Source organism: Prosopis cineraria, unplaced genomic scaffold (genome assembly GCF_029017545.1).
Source record: "Prosopis cineraria cultivar Desert tree isolate PC_DT_omini unplaced genomic scaffold, ASM2901754v1 PC6, whole genome shotgun sequence".
NCBI lineage: Eukaryota > Viridiplantae > Streptophyta > Magnoliopsida > Fabales > Fabaceae > Prosopis > Prosopis cineraria.
Window position 1 is genome coordinate 8,475,075 of NW_026555337.1, and position 6,000 is coordinate 8,481,074.

The window sequence follows — 6,000 nt, forward strand, 5'->3', positions numbered from 1 at the left end:
GTTAAACACATGGTTAAATAAGCACGTTTTAAGCCTACAATATAATTAATACAGTAAAAATACTAATGTCTCAAAAAAAAAAATATAACATCGACCTTTTCAAATGGGTTTGATCATGGGAAGATGTTGATATTGTGTTTTAAAAATTTGATAGAAAATGTAAAATTATAATAATATGTTAAAAACTAATAGGCGACATTTCATAAAAAAAAGAAAAAAGTGACTTTTAGAGAGCATTTTTAACGTATTATAAGAAAAAGAGAGAATAAGAAAGCTCAAACACAGGAAAAGAGAAGAAATTTTAAACATATGGCTTTTTCACTCATGTACGATATTTTTATTTATATGAAATTAATCAGCATGCTTTCCTGTGAATTGTCATTACATCTTCGCATGATTTTATAAGGATGTTCACTTCAAATGGTATATGAATAGTTGGTTTAGTCAATAGACAATCGAATTGAACCATTCCATTATTAATTTCAAGTTTAATCGAACTACAAGTATTATTTACAGAATTAGATAAACAATTAATGGCTACCACCTCATCAGAAAGCCACATTATTCGGTAACATTTTCAACTGATTCATCCAGCTTCTTTAGTTTTGTAGTATATATACTTCAATTATGTAGTGTTATGTCAAATTGAACGATGTGGCCAAAACAACAAAAAAAAAAAGTTAAAGCAAACTTGGTTAATTAATCAGTTGATAATTAAACATAAGAAAAGCGTGATCTAATACGAAAAGCTGAGTGGAAACTACATTAAAAAGTGGTAAGTGCGTGCAAGCAAATAATTAATGTGCGAATATGGATCACTTTTTCAAAGCCGTGTCCCTTTGTGACAAACCTAATCTTCGTGAACTTAACACAATCTCTTTATCTTCTATTGATGGAGAAAGAATAAATCCTTTCAAGTTAGTACTTGTTTTAAATTTTGTCCAAATAAAGAATTACTTGTTTTAAATAAATTATATATTTTTCTCTGGATCTAATATTTTGAAAGTTTCCTGAAATATATATATATATATATATTTCAGGAAACTTTCAAATATTAGATCCAGAGAAAATATATAATTTATATCTTTGAGAGAATTTCATTACAGGACCACTGATGGGATGTTATATCAAATCAAGATCAAAGAGAAAATTCACTGCAAGACCAAGGGACTAAATTGAAAAAAATATTTTGAAAGGAAATGACTATATAACGCCCTTTGTTAATTATTAATATGTTACTTGTTATTTTTTTAATATTATTTGTTAATTCACTAGCGAACTTGTTGATGATCTCATCTACATATATTATCCCAACGATTTGTTAAAATCCTCACTTTATTTTAATTCACTAATGTTACTTATTAATTTAATAGTGAAACTTGTTGGCAACACTCTCTATATATTCAATCCTAGTGACTTCTTAAAATCATAAATTATTTTATTATTTTACTAATGCCACTTGTTAATTTATTAGTGAAACTTGTTGACAGTTCCCTTACTAATGGCACTTGTTAAAACTTTAAAGGGCATTATGGTCATTTCTCTTCAAAACATATTTTCAAGTAAGCCCTTTCGTCTTACAGTGAGTTTTCAAAAATTTTTGGTCTTGATTTGATATAATGTTCCACCAATTGTCCTATAATAAAATTCTCCCTCTATCTTTCTAATATTTAATACTATTAAAGATATGAAAAAAATATTGAAAGAATAAAAATAAAATTGTAAGAAACATGACAGGCTAGTGAAAAAATATTTAAAAAGTAAAAAGTAAATGGAAATGATAAAAGTAATATTATTTATGACCTATAAATAACGTAGCTCCTACAACTTTGATATTTTATTTTGATATTGGTATTAACATCAATATTGAAGAATTAGGGTGTTAGAAATTAAACTCTCAATCCCATTCATCAACACGATAGTGATAAACTTCCCTATAAAGATTTCATTGAAGAGAATAATTTGCTTTTGTGTAGAGATTGGCATGTTATTACTAGCTTTATGTTTAGAGAGGCTAATTTCCCTACTCACTTTTTAGCTAATATTGTTTAGGATCACTTAAGTGTTTCAACTACTTTTAATCAACAACCACCTTGTTGTGTTAAAGTGGTGGATGATGAGAGGAAGTCTTCTCTTAATTATGTTCAATGTGAACTTGTTCAATACTTGATTTCACTTTTTTATTAATAAAGAAATGATAAAAAATTAATTTTTTGGGACAGTTTAGCTTCTTCTACTTTCTTCACCTTTTTAAATAGAGTTATCTTCTTAATTAGTTTTTGAAGTTAATAGTCCTCATATTCACATTATTGATCCTGGTTATATTTTTGAGGGATGAAATTTAAAGCCAATTTATTTTTAGGAAATAAAAAAGGAAACATGATTTTATCTATGGCTAAAAATAAATTGTATAGGAGTCACTAAAATAAGATTTTACCTTTAACTATTGATAGAGTCAAGTCTAACAGAATGAGTTTTCTTGTGTTATTAATGTATCCAACTGAGGTCTCTACTAAAAGATGTGCCCAACCGTGTCTCCAATTGAAGTATACCTGCTGCATGCAATAAAAGAAGTTACTCTTAATTGAAACAGAAGCGGTTGAATTAGTGTATTCAATGAAGAAAAAAAGTCGCATGGTTAATTAGGTGGGATTATTACAATGAGCCAAAAAATATTTTTAATGAAAAAAAGGAAGGAAAGTTCTAGAGAGTGATTGATTTTCCAAGGAATTTTTCATAACATTGCATGTACTGTTTTTCTGGCTGAAATAGTATCAAGAAAAGGATTGAACATCAAAACGATAAAGAAAGTGCTGGCCAAAAAACAAAACGATAAAGGAAGTGATATTTTCTATTTTCTTTTGTTTTTTTTTTTTAAAGAAAGAAAGATATGATCCCTCAGGTGAATTAAGGGGGAAAGAAAAACCTGCACCAAGGTGCAAGCCTGTAACTATACAACAGATTGTGATTGTTATGGTTTGTCCTTCCCGTTCTTTATTTTCTCTGGATCCAAATACAGACACACAGGAAAGCACGAGAAACTTGAAAAGAAAGCGATGGACAACGATCAACAAACCAAATCAAAGACAGAGTAATCGAAACAGAAATTCAAATCGAATTTCGCAGAACTAATCAACTACTTACCGGTGGATTGAATATCGGTTCCGAACAGATCTTGAGTTCATTGTCAAAATGGCATATTATTTGTTGGGTGACTTCCTATTTCCCAACTCCTTCATTCCTTCCCTTTTATTTTGGTCGCCTCTAATTACATTATTGTTATTGTTATTATTAATGCCTGTTCTTGATTTTGTGTGTGTGTGACACACATATCACTTTCTTAAGTACTGATAAATACTTTCTAATTGATGGTTTTGCGCAGAAAAAATAAATTTACATGTAAATCTTTTTATTCTCATTGCGAAGTCCTTTAATTTGAATATGATAAGTTTAGCGGTTGGCGGTGGCCTGATACAGCTGACTCTCGTGAAGAAATGACAAACTTATGATATTTGAAAATAATTATAATTTTTTTAATTGGATATTATTTTTATACTATTATTGTGCATTATAAATTTGTCTTATTAAAACTGAAAAATTTAATAATAAAAGAATAAAAAATTCATTATAACTTTAATTTCCACTGGGCCATTTTAATTCTGCTTCCAATGGCCCACGCTTTCGACCCACCAGGGAATTGTAGTTATACAGTAAGTTATCAGGAGCGCAGTTATGAATTTGTTTTCCATTTTAAATGGCCCCGGCCCCGGGCCCAAAAAATTGTCCTGATAGAGAGAGTTTGAATGGTTTGGGGATACTTATAGTTGGGACAAATTTTAATGGGTTAAATAACAAATTAATATCTAAATTATGGCTTGTCTCACGTTCTAAATTCATGTTTGGTATAATATTTTCTTTCAATTTTTAAAATGGTGCAATCTAATTCTTATCATTAATAAAAGTTAATTTTAAGTGTTAATTGATCAAAAAATTAATGATATAAAAAGATTTCAAAATTTACAGAAAAAGACTCAAAAATTATAGACAATGACCCAACAAATTATAAAAAAGAAAAAAAATTATCAGTCTTTTTTTATAATTTTTGATATCATTTTGTAATTATTTTATTATCAACTAATAATTAAAATTAACTTTTATTAATGATAGGGGTTAAATTATACTGTCTCAAAATATTGAACAAGAACATTACATATAAATCAATTCAAGGTTTGAGACCTTTTTAGACTTATAGTTTAGAGGCCTCAATATCCAATCCATAAGTCCAATGGTGGAGTTAGGATGTAAGATAATTTAATTTGAAAATTAATATTTTTTAAAATAATAATTGCAATAAGCCAAAAATTATAGTAATATAAGTAATTGATCATTATTTTTTTAAAAAAATTATATTAATCAAGTTGATATAGTTTTTTAAGTAATATTATTCATATCTTATCTCAATCATTAAAATATTACATATCTAATAAACTTTCGAACCCAACTATTTTTAATTTATTCCAAAAGGTACCAAATATCAAGATTATGGAGGGTGAAAAGTTGCAAAATTTACCTACTTTGTATTTTTTTTTTCTCCCTAAAGTGAGGGCTGCATTTGCACTCCATCACTCTTACTATAATGTAACTCCGTCATTGCTCATGACTCAATTGAATGGGCAATCAATAGTTAGTATTCTTGTTTGGTGTTATAAGATATTTTTAAAAAAGTTATGTTAAAAGTATAAGATATTTTGGATCTTTTAATATTTAATTAATACAATTTTTTTAAAAAATATTCTTAATTAGGGGTATAATTTATAAAGTTTTCTAATTGAAATGACTTATTATTAAATAGGATAAATATAGAAAAAAAATGTAATTTTAAAATGTCATCAATGAACTAATTTATTAAAATATAAATTAATTAAAAGTTGGTTATAATTCTAAACAAATGGAGTGTGCGTAGCAAACACTCCTTGGACCAAGTGTTGAATTCAAGTTGGATGGATTTGGGGGGAAAAAAAAACTTACAGAGACAGAGTCTTCTATTAATTGGAATAGGAGGTGTCTGAATCTGAATCTGTTGAGAATATTGAGTACTGAATAGTTAATTAATAAGAGAACGTACAAAAATAATTAATGATGAGGGGTCTCTTTGATGGGGAAGAATCAAATAAAGAAGAAAGTGAGATGGGAAGTTGGTGAATGGTGAGTAACAGTGCATCCTCCAAGACTGTTAGTTAGCCGCTGACTCGTGAGACCTTTGTTATGTCTCTGTACTGTTCGGTGATACGCACCACTGTGATTTGTTAGTTAGGTCTTTTATTTACTTCCCCATCTCATATCAGCACAAATCTGTCGTCGTCAACCGTAAGCCCAGAGGAAGAAGAAGAACTGAACAACACATATCTCAATCAAAGCTCAATCAAACATGAGCTTCGGGGCCGACATAGCGATGCTGGTGCTGGGATTGTGGGGTATGTTTGTCAGGCCTAACTTACTCACTTTCGTTGCTGAAACGGCTCACTCCATCGCCTCTTCTTTTCTCCGATTTGCTTTTTCTTCTTCTTCTTCTTCACCTTCCTCTCCTCCATCTCATCACTTGCACATTCCTTCCTCTGTTCAGCCATATATATGATATCTTCACTTCTATTGTTTTTATTTCTCCTATCAGCGCTTCTGTTGCACTATACGCATGTTTTGTTCTCTAGTTTTGATTTCTTTTTCATTATTATGCTCTTTCTGTCTACTCAATTTCACTCACCGCAAGCCACTGTCATTTTATGAATCATCTCATTAGTCATTTTCATTAAAAGCATCTGTGTGTGTGTTGATGTGCATCTTACTCCAGCTTCATTCCAAAATGAAAAATAAAATAAATAGATCTTTCCATAGCCAATGATCTGAGTCAAAATGTGCTGATTATTTGAGGCGCCATACAGATATATAAATATACATTGTTATAATTAACACACATCGATGAAGAATCTATGCGCTCAACGT